The sequence below is a fragment of the Rattus norvegicus genome, chromosome 16 (genome assembly GCF_021556685.1).
Source record: "Rattus norvegicus strain SHRSP/BbbUtx chromosome 16, alternate assembly SHRSP_T2T, whole genome shotgun sequence".
NCBI classification, from domain to species: domain Eukaryota; kingdom Metazoa; phylum Chordata; class Mammalia; order Rodentia; family Muridae; genus Rattus; species Rattus norvegicus.
Genome location: NC_141549.1, coordinates 64,604,209 through 64,617,166, shown reverse-complemented (window position 1 = coordinate 64,617,166; position 12,958 = coordinate 64,604,209). Strand labels below are relative to the sequence as shown.

Below are 12,958 nucleotides of genomic sequence, written 5' to 3'. Positions count from 1 at the left end.
TTAGTAGTAGGAATACCTGGCTTACTTGACAGATATGGTAGTGCACACCTTTAATCCCAGCATTTGGAAGGCAGAGGCAGGTGGATTCTGAGTTCGAGGCCAGCCTGGTCTACAGAGTGAGTTCCAGGATAGACAGGGCTTCACAGAGAAACCCTGTCTCATAAGACCAAAACCAAACCAAACAAACAAAAAGATTAGCCGGCAGATATAACCAATTAAGGCAACTTCAGCGCGTTAATTCTCTTAGTCTTTGAAATAACCGTATAAACTAGGTTCTATTACATCCTTTTGACAGAAAAAGGAATGATCATGAAGAACCTGCAGAGGCCCGCGGAGTGTGACTCAGGATCAACAGGACACAAACTCAAGTCCTGAATGCTGACTGCAGAGTCTGGATCTCTAGTGATAGCGTCAACACTGAGTCTTCCCTTAAAAGAAAGGGCTCACCTAAGAGGAAGTGAGGGCTGACCTCTACTGCGGAGAGGTTTGCGTTCTGTTCTGCCACCTGGTGGCTGTCATTGGAAACTGTTCCTGCTCCAAGCTCGTGTGTTGAACGTGTCACGTGACCCTTTCTTTCGCACTCGCAGTTGCAGCTATAATTAGGCTTGCAGTAGATAATCGATCTCTTTCCATTCTGTCGTCCCATATACTAAGACCTTTAAAAGAAATTCCCACACGTGGGGCCAGAGGGCACTTGAGTGTCACATAAGCAGTTTTTTCTTTGCCCCCTACTGTGAGCAGCACCTCAGCTTCTCAGGGTGGACAAACAGCAATCTCCAGGCTTGGCTTGGAAATGTCAGCCAGGGTCTCCCTTGTCCTAGCGAAGCTCATCTCGCTATTGTTTAATTGGTTTACAGGATCTTGGGAGTCAGGTTTTGAATATTCCTTCTTGAGAGTTCCTTGTTCCCAAGGCTGACTATAGCCACAATCCCAGTTTTAATCGCCAATCCTGCATTTCATCCATTAATCCTGCACGGTCATCATGGACCTATTTTTAAGACAATGAGAACACACATCTATCTGTACTGTTGGATGGAAATGATTAGGCCATTATGCTAACACATAAGACAGAGTCCATCTTTAATGCATATAAATGTAATCGTCTGCTAGAGGGTGGCTCCCGACCGTTCTCCCATCTTCTTCATTTTTGTGTCATCTGCTTGGAATCCATTCATACCACAGACATCTTCTGAGCTCAGGGGCGGGCTGGTATCTTGGCTGGGTGATGTAGACAGAAAAGAAAGTCCTGGTGAACACTTGAAAGGCTTGGCGTGGTTCCTTCAGAGGGTCAGGAACTCTTCTGATCTGTTATCGACTGCGCCACCCTGGCTCAGAAGGGAACACATTTGGAAGCATCAGATAAAGCAGCGTTCTATGGGTACCGCTGACGAGAGCGGCTTGTTGTAAGCAGAAGAGTTGGCAAGGCGTTGTGAAGGGCCTTGGCTGAGCTCAAAGCGTTTGTAGAATCTGGTCAGAAGGAAAGAATAGGAAAGCTGAGGAGAGGAATAAAAGCTGCAGAACCTGGAGTGTGTGTGGCTGGGGGGGGGTGTCTTGAAACAGTGGCAAAGAGGAAGGACAGCAGAAACCAGCATGGGGGAAGAGCTTAGGTGCCAGTATCATGATAGGAAGTGTGACTGCATCTATTGAGAAATAAAAGAACAGCCCTTCAGGCAAAGGAGGCAGAGGGCCGGGTTCCCGTGAAGCTGTCCATCCAGCTTTGTGACGTGTCTGGGCCAAGCTTGGGTAGCTTTCTGTTATGGATGCCGAAATGTTGGTTTTCTAACACAGTGGTGACGAGGACATGGACATTTTAAATACGAGATATGACTACAGAAGCCAGTTCTGCAAAGCTGTGTTTCATGAGATCAACGCCTGTGGATCATTAAAAGGGAGAGAAAAGTAACCCAAGATAAGGAAATAAAACCATTAGAAGAAAAAGTGAACCCCAAAAACCTAATAAGGAAGGGCAAGGGGGAGGGGGAGGAGGAGGGAGAGGAGGAGGGGAAGGAGCAGGAAGAGGAGGAGGGGGAGGAAGAAAAGGGAGAGGAGGTGGAGAAAGAGAAGGAAGAAGAGGAGGAAGTGTAGGGGAAGGAAGGGAAATGGTAGCTTTGAGATCCCAGAATAGGTTCTGTGGGGTGAGTAGGTTCTAAGGACGGCCATGTGAGAAATGGCCTCCCTTGAATGAGGTCTGAAGGAAAAGGAAAGGAGATCTGTTGAAAGATAACTGGTGAGCTTCATTGATGTCCTTGGGAGGTTAGAGAATTAAAAATGACCCAGAGACCATTTCTACACTTGATGTCAGCCAAAAGGCCAAGAAGCTAACAAAGAATAGGTCTCAAAAGTGATTCAGTGATTCACCAGAGGCTCACGTGTTCTTCTCATTGATCTAGAACATCTACTCCTGGACACGCTTGAGAGGGCAATCCTGGATAAGCATAAACACATGCTACAGTACTGCATGATAGAAAATGAACTAGGAACCAATATACTTTTCTTATACCTGAAAGAATTAATAAATAAAATATCATGCTTGCCAAGAATGTTAAGGACTTAACTAACCACTTTTATAGCTGTAATTACGTTAAATTAAAAACAAAGATGCTGATTCATAGTGTATCATTCCAGTTTTATAAAAAGAAAACCTCCATGTGCATAGAAATGAAGACAATAAATATAAATTACTAATTATAGCTTTTTGCAGACAGTGAAGTTATTTATATTTATTATCCCTTAGACTTTATCAAGCACTCTAATAATTTTACACAATCTATACTATTCTAACAAAAAATAAATAAATGCAATAAAATACAGAAAAGGAAATGACAGCTGGTTGGCTTAAGTTATAAAAAGTCTTGCTAACATTTATATTTAAATATAGTTTATTTAATGTTATTGTTATGTAAACAATAATATTTTAGCATGAAGTTAACTCAGGATTAATAAAAATGAGAATATACCTCTTTTAATTTCAAGGTCTAGCATAATAGCCATGATTCAATTAGCAACTCTATTAAATTTCTGGCGGATGGGACACGATGGAAAGGCAGGATCAGTTCAACTTGGGTAGTCTTTACTAACACTGTGAAATGGAGTCTCAGAACGGACCTATAAAGAAATTCAGTGTTTTAGAGTGCTTTCTGAACTAAATTACTTGCCCAGGTTTATGATAGGAGAGCCTTGTGGACGCCATATCAATATGCACTATGGCATTTTAATAAAGTTATATAATTAGGCCGCGCATGTCTCTTTTTTGTTATAGTACTGATTATAGAATCTTGAAGCATAAAATGAGAACAATGAAAATGTCTGAGGTCAGAAGATACAACTTAAGTGTGCTTTACTTGGTAAGATGCTTCCTTCCCACTAGATCCAGATATAGAAACACTATCTCCAGGAAGAGCATTTATTTCTTAAGTCATCATGTGCTTAAGATATATGCTTGTTTTATATATGTATATATATATGTATATATTTACATGCACGCGGTACACACATATATATGTAACAGTGTAGCAGCTAGACAACAATATTACATATCAACTTTGGCTTGCTGATACTTAATATTGTATAATTAAGTACTTAATTTTCTTATATTATAAATATAATATATATCACATATACATATTTCTTGTTATAAGAACAGTTTCCTAGGTCTTTTTCTTCATATCGATTCCAGGTCAGCTGATGTGGGACAGGGTCTAAAACCCCACATGTTAATGTAGAATAAGCGACAGTGTCCTACTAAGTGCACATGATTCAGGAGACATTGGCTTTAGAGGACGGACTGTTGCCTAGTGCCTTCAACATCTTGTCAGATATTGTCAAGAGTTCTTCCTCATCAACCTGTCCTCTTGGGAACAACCACAGTCTTGGGGTTGTTAGGTCAAGCAGAGCGTTGACAAGGGCTACTTGTCATCTGTTTTTCAAGAACCACATTCGTTGAGCCTTAACTTCCTAATGTCCTGTTTCTACCTCCCTCCCCCTCAGTGAAGGGGGCCTGCTCTTCTCCATCTCTTCTCTGTCCCCCTTTAATCCCTCTCCACCCTAGCTTACTTGTTATCTTGGACTCTAAAATCTTCTGGTCAACATGCAAAAGTTAATATCATTTTCCAGCTGCCACACTGTTACAGATAAAGGGCCTGTGGCTAGCTTGGCGCTTACGTTTCTCTTTTGATAACAGAGCATGTTCCTGTTCCAAAGACATTAGACCACATGGGTTCTACGTAGGGATCAGCTCAACAGCACTGTATTGAATGAGTTGTGTAGATATTGTCTGTAGCAGTGGGGCTTTGCTGTCAGTTTGTGGAGAACAGCCTATACATAGTCTTGGCCTGTGTTATTTGGGGATTCCTGTGGGGGACCCTTTGGCCAATCACTCAATTGGATGTAACCCAAATTTGATACAGAAAGCTTCATTTGGTGACAAGAGATGTCCAGTTGGGACTCTGTCTTCCCCATTGCTTTGCAATTTTATTTAGTTCATATATATATATATACATATATATATATATATATACATATACATACATATATATATATATGGAGATTTCTACTGTTTAAGAAAAATGTATTTATTTTATTTCAAGTGCATGTGTGTTTTGCCTGTGTGTATGTATGTAATACACATATGTGCCTGGTACCCACAGGGGCCAGAAAAGAACACTGGATCCGTTGAAACTGGATTTTCGGACAGCTGTGGACAGTCAGATAGGTGCTGGAAATTGAACTTGGGTCCTTTCCAAGAGCCACAAGTTCTCCTAACCACTGAGCCAACTCTCGAGTCTCTGAAAATAACTCTCAGTGATAAATTATCTTAGTCTGTCTTTGCTGTTATGACAAAATTTCTTCAGACAGGAAGAGTTGTAAATTAAAGAAACTAATCACTCACAGCCATGGAGCTGGGAAGTCTGAGGTTAAGGTACTTGTAGGCGAATGTCTGGTGAGGAACTGGTGCCTTGAATGTGGCAGAAGCCTGGAACAAAAGAGTTTAGGTTCTCAGACCCTGTTTGCGAAGGCTCTGAGCTCTGGGCTTGGGATGTCAATCACTCAGTGACCAAGCCCTTGCTTTTGTTAGTTGCCAGCACCAACGTGGTAACTCACAACCGTCTGGTATTCCAGTTCTAGGGCAATCAACTCCATTTTCTGGTTGGTCTTCCTGGGCACCAGCATGTATGTGGTGCAACATTCACACACATAAAATCAAAACAAAGTCTCATAAAACACCCAGCAGATTTTCAGTTATGGTGTTTAGAGACACCACTTGCTAACACAGCTGAAGAAGAGGTCACAAAATCCTGGGGCTACTCTCCATCTTCTCGAAGATAGGAATCATTTGGGTGGCATGGGGGAACAGCTGCTATATTTGAGAGCGGAAGGTGTAGGTGATCATTGCATGCAAATCATTTGAATGCTTTCTCTGCTTTGAAAATTCAAATGCCTGGGGTGGTGGACTGGGTCCAGAAGTGGGAAAAGGAGCTTTTACCTGTCCCCCAGGTCACATTGCTCATTCCCAACTCATTCTGTCACCCGGGTGCTCATTCAGAGGGGCCAGCTCAGAGACTGTGCTGCTAAGAATTGTGCATCTCTTGCTGGTTCATCTCTGATAAATAGAGCTCTCCTCTCTGACCTGTTTTGTCCTACCAAGGGCTCATGCCCATTTTTAGCCCCACTCTTTCTGCATTTTAAGACACCTGTGGTTACCATGCCATGCTCAGACAAGATGTGTTCCATACATACATTTGGTAGATTAAAATGACACCCTCATGCAGTATTTACGTGTATGTTTGTGTGTGTGTGTGTGTGTGTGTGTGTGTGTGTGTGTGTGTGTATTTATGCCTTGATAGTATTGCACATGCTCCCTAACATACAATGATGTTATGTCCAGATACAGCTATCACGGATACAGCTAACAGAAACAGCATAATTTGGAAATACACTTTCAGGCTCTGCCTACCAGGAGTCTTTTCTCAGCAGCACAGCAGTACATTGTTGAATCTTGGCTGCTTTCTCCTCTCTACCTCATGTTCAGTGGCTGGTAGGGACTATGACTCAATCCTGACCAACGCCACAAGCTGTCTTGGTTTGTTTTTCTGTTGCTGTGATAAAGCATCCGATCTAAAAGCAATCTAAGGAGGAGAGAGTTCATCTGGCTTAATGACTTAAAGTCTACCATTGGGGGAAGTCAGGGCAAAAGTCTAGAGGCAGGAACTGAAGGAGAGACCACGGAAGAAGGCTGCTTACTGTCTTGATCCAAGGCTCATGGTAAGACACCTTTCTTATACATCTCTGGCCCACCTTTCTAGGGATGAACGCTGCTCAGTGAGTTGGACTCTCTTCTTGAGTGTGTCAAGTTGACAACCAAAATTGCCACCACTCAAGGGTCTTACCATTTCTAGACAACCTGGGAAAGCATCAAAACTAACAGTACAGCACTTCCCATTTATAGCACTCTGAAAGCAAACCACTGTAAATCAGGAACCTTCTGTAAGTCCAAGCGTCAATATTTACAAAGATACAACAAATTGGAGTTTTTTTTATAGTTTCTTAATGAGATGACAATGCTTTGATGTTATGTGTAAATGTGAATTTTAAAAGTTTGAGGGTCACTTCTCTGATGAGTACAGACTGAGGGATTCTGTAGTAGAGTGAATGTTTTGACTGAAAACTTCATTTTTGCCCTGGGAATGTTACTGGTTTTGCAATGACAGCACAGCCAGAAAGTGCCAACACCATGGGAGCCATGGTGCACACACACATAGTAAGCACACACAATAAATAAGTGGACATATAAAAAAATGACAAGTTTCCTAAAACTTATACTATCTCTATCTAAATATATATTTCTTAATGAACAAAGAACCATAAAACATGTAAGGAAATCATTAATAAATATTCAAGAAATTAGCAAATATACAAGAAAATTATTAATTTGGGGAGACTAAAAATTATTCCAGATTTTAAAAACAACTACATTTGTTTATTTTTTTTGTTTCTTTGTTTCTTTAGTTACTTGTGTGTCCATCTCTGTGTGTGTTTGCCATAGCATGCGTGAGGAAATCAGTGGACAACTTGTTGGAGCTGGATCTCTTTTCTCTTCTTCACCATAAAGGATCAGGGGATTGAACTCAAGTCTTCAGCTTGGAGGCAAGCATCCCTACTGCCTGAGTCATCTCACCAGCCTGGATGATTCCGGTTTGAAAGGAAGGACACTGTGAGGATCTTCTTCACGAACCATTTACTGATTTACTCTGGCAAGTGAACACTTGAGAGTAAGGCTCTCTCTCTCTCTCTCTCTCTCTCCTCTCTCTCTCTCTCTCTCTCTCTCTCTCTCTCCCTCCCTCCCTCCCTCCCTCTCTCCCTCCCTCTCTGTCTGTCTGCCTCTCTCTCTCTCTCTCTCTCTCTCTCTCTCTCTCTCTCTCTGTAACGAAGTTTTCTGAGGGAACATTTCTTTCGAGTGTACAGCCTGCCACACCATCCTAGATTACCTCCTAACTCTCCTAGATCAACTCATCATGAGCAGGTTTTTCTCCTACCTCAAAGAAGGAATCACTTGCGAAACACATCCCTCAATAACAGAACAAATTAATGGGCCATGTTGGCCATGTGGCAAATATCGACTGGTTTCAGGGAACTCTGTGGAGCATTAGAAATGTGCCTGAAATTTGAGGGGGGATTTTGGCCGAGCATTCAGACGGTTCCATTAGAAGGTGATGACTGACTCCATGTGACATTTTGTGTCTTCCAAATACACACATAGCCTTTGGATGTCTTCAGTAGAAAATGAAAATACATTTTAAGTTTTGCTTTTACACACTTTGTCAGAATTTTTATTCTTTACATCTTTTTGTAAATTTTAAAATGACATTTCTTTAGCTACTGAAGGTGCTTTTTTTTTACTTTTGTATCTTTTCCTCTAATGTCTGGCAAGTTTGCCTTGCCCTAACGGTGAGGTTCTGAGGTGATGATTTTGTTTCTTGTGAGCTGTGTGTCTGAGTTTTATTATAACAGGATTGGAAGGTAACATCACTGCTGAACCCTGTGGTTCCAAAAGGCTGGTATCTCCAAAGAAAGAGGCATGGCCCCATTTCCAGTCAGGACAATGTGAGCCTGGCTCCAGGTCTCGTGAAGAAGGGGAGAGTTTATGTCCCCGCCTAGACTCTGACTTACTCTTTGTGACTCTAAATCTGGTATCTTACCTACCTCTTGGTAGGATCTCACTAATCATGACCAAGGAAACTTGGGGATGGGGCTTCTTGAACTTCCAATCTAGAATATGTCTGTATCAGACAGATGTCTTAAATCTGTGGCCACGTATTAGGAAGGTGAACATGACTGTATTAGTCAGAGGTCTCCTGAGGACTAAAACTAATAGGGTATCTATAGTTATAAGAAGGGATTTATTATACGGGCTTACAGATAAGAAGTCTGTAGCTAGGTGGTCTTGCAATGGCTGTCGGCAGGCTGGAGAGCTGGGGAAGATGGCAACTATTTAGTTCAAGAAGCTAGGAGCCTCAGAACAAGAACTAATGATGTAGCCAGTCTGAGGCTAAGAGCCTGGTATTTCCTTTGAAAGCTACTGATGGGAGGCCCCACTCAGCAGCCCAAGAATGGAGCCTGATGTCCAAGGCAATCGCAGTATCAAAAAGCACTCCTGCTTTAAAAAGCAGTGGACGTGTCTCTGCATGAGCTCCTTTATCTTTTGTATGCGCCTCTAGCCTGCTTCGTGGGGCCACCCACATTCACAGTGAGTCTTCCCCACGCAGTTCACTGACCCACATGCCAATCTCTGTAAACGCCTTCACACGCAGCCTCAAAAACACGCTTTACTAACTCTTCAGGCATCTGTCAATCTAGTCAAGATTAATCATCACACCGTCCAATTAGTATTTATATTTTTAACTACTTAATTTAAGTCATGATCTATAACAAACGCATGGATAAAATGAATATATCACGGACAACTGCCCAAACACTTGTCAGAATAAATTGCCAGCAACCACTATTTATAACTGATGAAATTGAAAGTTTCACATAGGCAGAGACACAAATTTGTTTAGAAATCATCTCAAGTGACATGGTATTAGCACTGATACTTGAGAGTATCCCAGCATTTATCGACATGAGAGTTGGAAGTGATGTGGACACTCGGGGCTCAATACCTCTTAAGCCCTTGGTCAGGAGATCTGACATGGGCCTCAGTCTGGTCTCATTTCCTCATCACCTAAGAGAAGGAAACTGGGCTTCAGAGGGCAAAACAAATGGGCTGTGTTTCTTGCAATGGCATCATATGTAGATTTTATCAACACAGACAAGAGATGCCCATAAATATACAAAAAGCTTTCAGAACACCAAACAGATTGGACCAGAAAAGAAATCCCTCCTGTCACATAATAATCAAAACACCAATTGCACAGAACAAAGAAAGAATATTAAAAGCCATAAGGGAAAAAGGTCAAGTAAACATACAAAGGCAGACCTATCAGAATTACACCAGACTTCTCAACAGAGACTCTGAAAGCCAGACAATCTTGGGCAGATGTCATACAGACCCTAAGAGAACAAAAATGCCAGCCCAAGTTACTGTATCCAGCAAAATTCTCAATTATCATAGATGGGGAAACCATGATATTCCATGACAAAACCAAATTTACACAATATCTTTCCACTAATCTAGCCCTACAGAGGATAATAGAAGGAAAATTCCAACACAAGGAGGGGAACTACACTCAAGAAAAAGCAAGAAACTAACCTCACAACAATCCCAAAAGAAGAGAGTCACACAAACATAATTCTACCTCTAACAACAACAACAACAACACGACAAAACAGGAAGTAACAGTCATTGGTCCTTAATATCTCTCATCATCAATGGACTCAATTCTCCAATAACAAGACATAGAGTAACTCACTGGATACGTAAACATGACCCAGCATTTTTCTGTATATAAGAATTGCACCTCAGTGACAAAGACACTACTTCAAAGTAAAAGGCTAGAAAAAGTTTTTCCAAGCAAATGATCCCAAGAAACAAGCTGAAGTAGCCATTCTAATATCCAGTAAAATAGACTTTCAACCAAAGTCATCAAAAAAGATAAGGAAGGACACTTCATATTCATCAAAGAAAATCCACCAAGATGAACACTCAATTCTGAACATCTATGTCCCAATGCAAGGGCACCCACATTTGTAAAGGAAACAGTACTGAAGCTCAAGGCACACATTCATCTCACACAATAATAGTAGACTTCAACATCTCACTCTCACCAATGGACAGATCCTGGAAACAGAAACTAAACAGAGACACAGTGAAACTAACAGAAGTTATGAACCAAATGGATTTAACAGATGTCTATAGAACATTTCACCCTAAAACAAAAGAATATACCTTCTTCTCAGCACCTCATGGTACCTGATGTAGTCTTTCTTAATCACTTGCCAATTGAGATAGAATTTGGAACAAAATGTGGGAATAGGGACCAGGAAGTGGGAGGGGGGAGTGAAGATAGAGCCCAGGAAGATGCCCACAGTTCAGACTCCTGGGACTAGCTTCAGAGTACAGATCTAATTTTATTGTTTATTGTACAAATATATATATATATATACACATATATACATATATGTGTATATATATGGTTATGTATTCAAAGGCAAATCAGGGTGCAATCTGTGTTGTTTAGCCAAATCTGACTCACCTGTCCATGCGCCTTTAGGGGAGGGTCCAATCCCCCATGGAGATTCCACAAAGACAGAGGAGCCACCCCCAGCCTCAGGTCCTTTGTGCTGTCTCCCTGCTATGCTGGGAGACACATCAGATCACACACTGTGTACAGTGGATCACGACTCTTCAAGGAGTCCCAGGAGCCCGTGGCACTTTGCTCTCCACCCCACTTCTTCCTTCACCAGGTTTACCCCCTCCACACACACACAGCAAAAGAGCTCTGGACTCTTCTAGATGACTCTGTAGGTCCTGAGTGGCCAGGAGATGATGATCAAACAATGGCGTTGACAGTTGCCTAGGAGCATAAACAAAGAAAGAAGTCACCTGCGACTTTTCTTCCCTAATAGTCATGTTTGCATGTGCCTGCACATAGCCATAGAGACAGCATAGAGTATAACATGTAATATTTGATACACACACACACACATATATATATATACATATATATATACTTATTTTTACTTTTCTGGAAAAGCTATTTGATTTTTCTGAGATTTCTTTGTAAATTAGACAATGGAGGCAGTTATCTCACTGTCATAGGGGGTAAATGTGGTAAGGGGTAAGGCGCCTGACTCACAGGGGGCATGAGGCAAATGCTGGTGTCCACTGTATTTATCCTCAGCATCACTTCCCTGTGGAAGTGGTACCTCAACCCTTTCGTGTCTGTTGTGAAGCACAGCTCAGGTCCTCCATCACTCAGGAGTGAGGAGTAGAGTTGATGGAATTCAAGTGCTGAACTAAAAGGCTTGGAAGAGCATGCGATTCTGGGAGTCAGTGTGCAAGGGCATCTCAGGGTCTGGCAAGAGCTGTTCCTGAAATGGTATGACTATGCTATCCCAGGTACATCCCCAGAGAATTCTGTATCCCACCACAGAGACACTTGCACTTATTGCTGCATTATTTATAATATCCGGGAAGCAGAATTAGCTTCGATGCCCATCAACAAATCAATGGATAATGAAAATGTTTACCACACGATAGAATATTAGTCATATATAAAGCAAAATGAAAAAGTCAGGAAAACGGATGAAGTTGGAAATTGCTAAACAAAGTGACTCATAATCAGAGAAATGAATATTGTATTTTCTCTTTCATATACAAGTCCTAGCCTTGTTTTGCTTTTTTTATTTTTTGAATGCAGACTGCAGAAGTAAGGGGGTCCTGGAACTCCCACCATGGTTCCAGGTCGATTCCAAATGAAACATCCTTTAACAACAACTACCACTCCCAGCAGGAATGCTGGGACAGGAGATCCATCAGCAACCCACAGAACCAAGGGAACCCCTCGCTTTCATAAGCTTTTAAAAGGAAAGGGCCTTTGACTCAGGTGAGGCTTCACTACAAGGTGAGTATGCCGTCAGGCTGCTTCAGATCTTAGCTCTCAATAGTGCTGCATTCATAGGCTCAAGGCCTGAATCTCGAGTGGACTTTTTCTTGGGCTGACTCTAAGAGAGAGGAGTTCAGAGCTCAGAGATATGATAGTTTCCTGCTGAAGGACCACACTTCCCAGCTTCCTTTGCGGACTCTGGAAGTCGGTTCCGCCATTATGAGGCAGCCTCATCCCATCTTCTGTAAGCATTTTGGCCATTGGCTTAAGGTCAGGGCAAGCTTCTCTTTCTTTCTGCCTTCGGTCTTTCTATCAGCTGCCTTAAGTAATGCAACATGATACGAGGCTGTAACTAAGTGAAAGGTTAGCGAGAAAAACAGACACAAGAGAATGTATGACTTAAGACAGCGCAAGCCCTTATTTTGGGGGGAAAGCCTGCAGAGGGGCCTCTGTAAGATCAGAGCTCACAAGCTGAGGTAGTAATGGGGCAGAGAGGAGGCTGGAGGAAGTTGAAGTCTCCTTTGCTGGCCCCACTATTGGCTATGGGCTAACCAATGAGTTAGTAAAAGAATGTCAGGTAATTGATAAGCATACCCGGAGGCTGGCCATTACATGGGGTCCCTAGAGCAAGACAGTCAAGAATATAGAGAAACGAGTTACTTTGCGGAGCTAATTACCATAGTTATGGGAAATGCCACAGTTCACCCAAAATGGAGGAGTTTTACAAAATGTCCTGGCCCTGGCTAACGTGCAGGTTGGTTCCTGCCTGGGATGGCAAAAAAGTTTGCAGGGTCATGTGGGTAATTCCCCGTACAGTGACAGCGTCTGGGATCTAACATTGAGAAACTGGAGCCTAAATTGCAATGGCCACCCCATGTGGTAGAGATGCAGGAAATACAGAATGCATCCTAAGG

General features: G+C 42.1%; 1 protein-coding gene and 1 long non-coding RNA gene across 1 annotated transcript; both read right to left on the bottom strand.

Annotated features, from left to right (window-relative positions):
• The window catches only part of Erich1 (glutamate-rich 1), a gene marked incomplete at its 5' end in the record, with an annotated part of 52,793,804 nt that overhangs the window by 19,047,197 nt on the left and 33,733,649 nt on the right, over positions 1-12,958 (bottom strand).
• Positions 1,064-10,961, bottom strand: LOC134482392 (uncharacterized). The gene is made up of 2 exons (XR_015639958.1): positions 10,692-10,961; positions 1,064-1,325 (listed from the first exon to the last, which is right to left on the bottom strand). It is a non-coding gene; the product is annotated as an uncharacterized LOC134482392 (long non-coding RNA).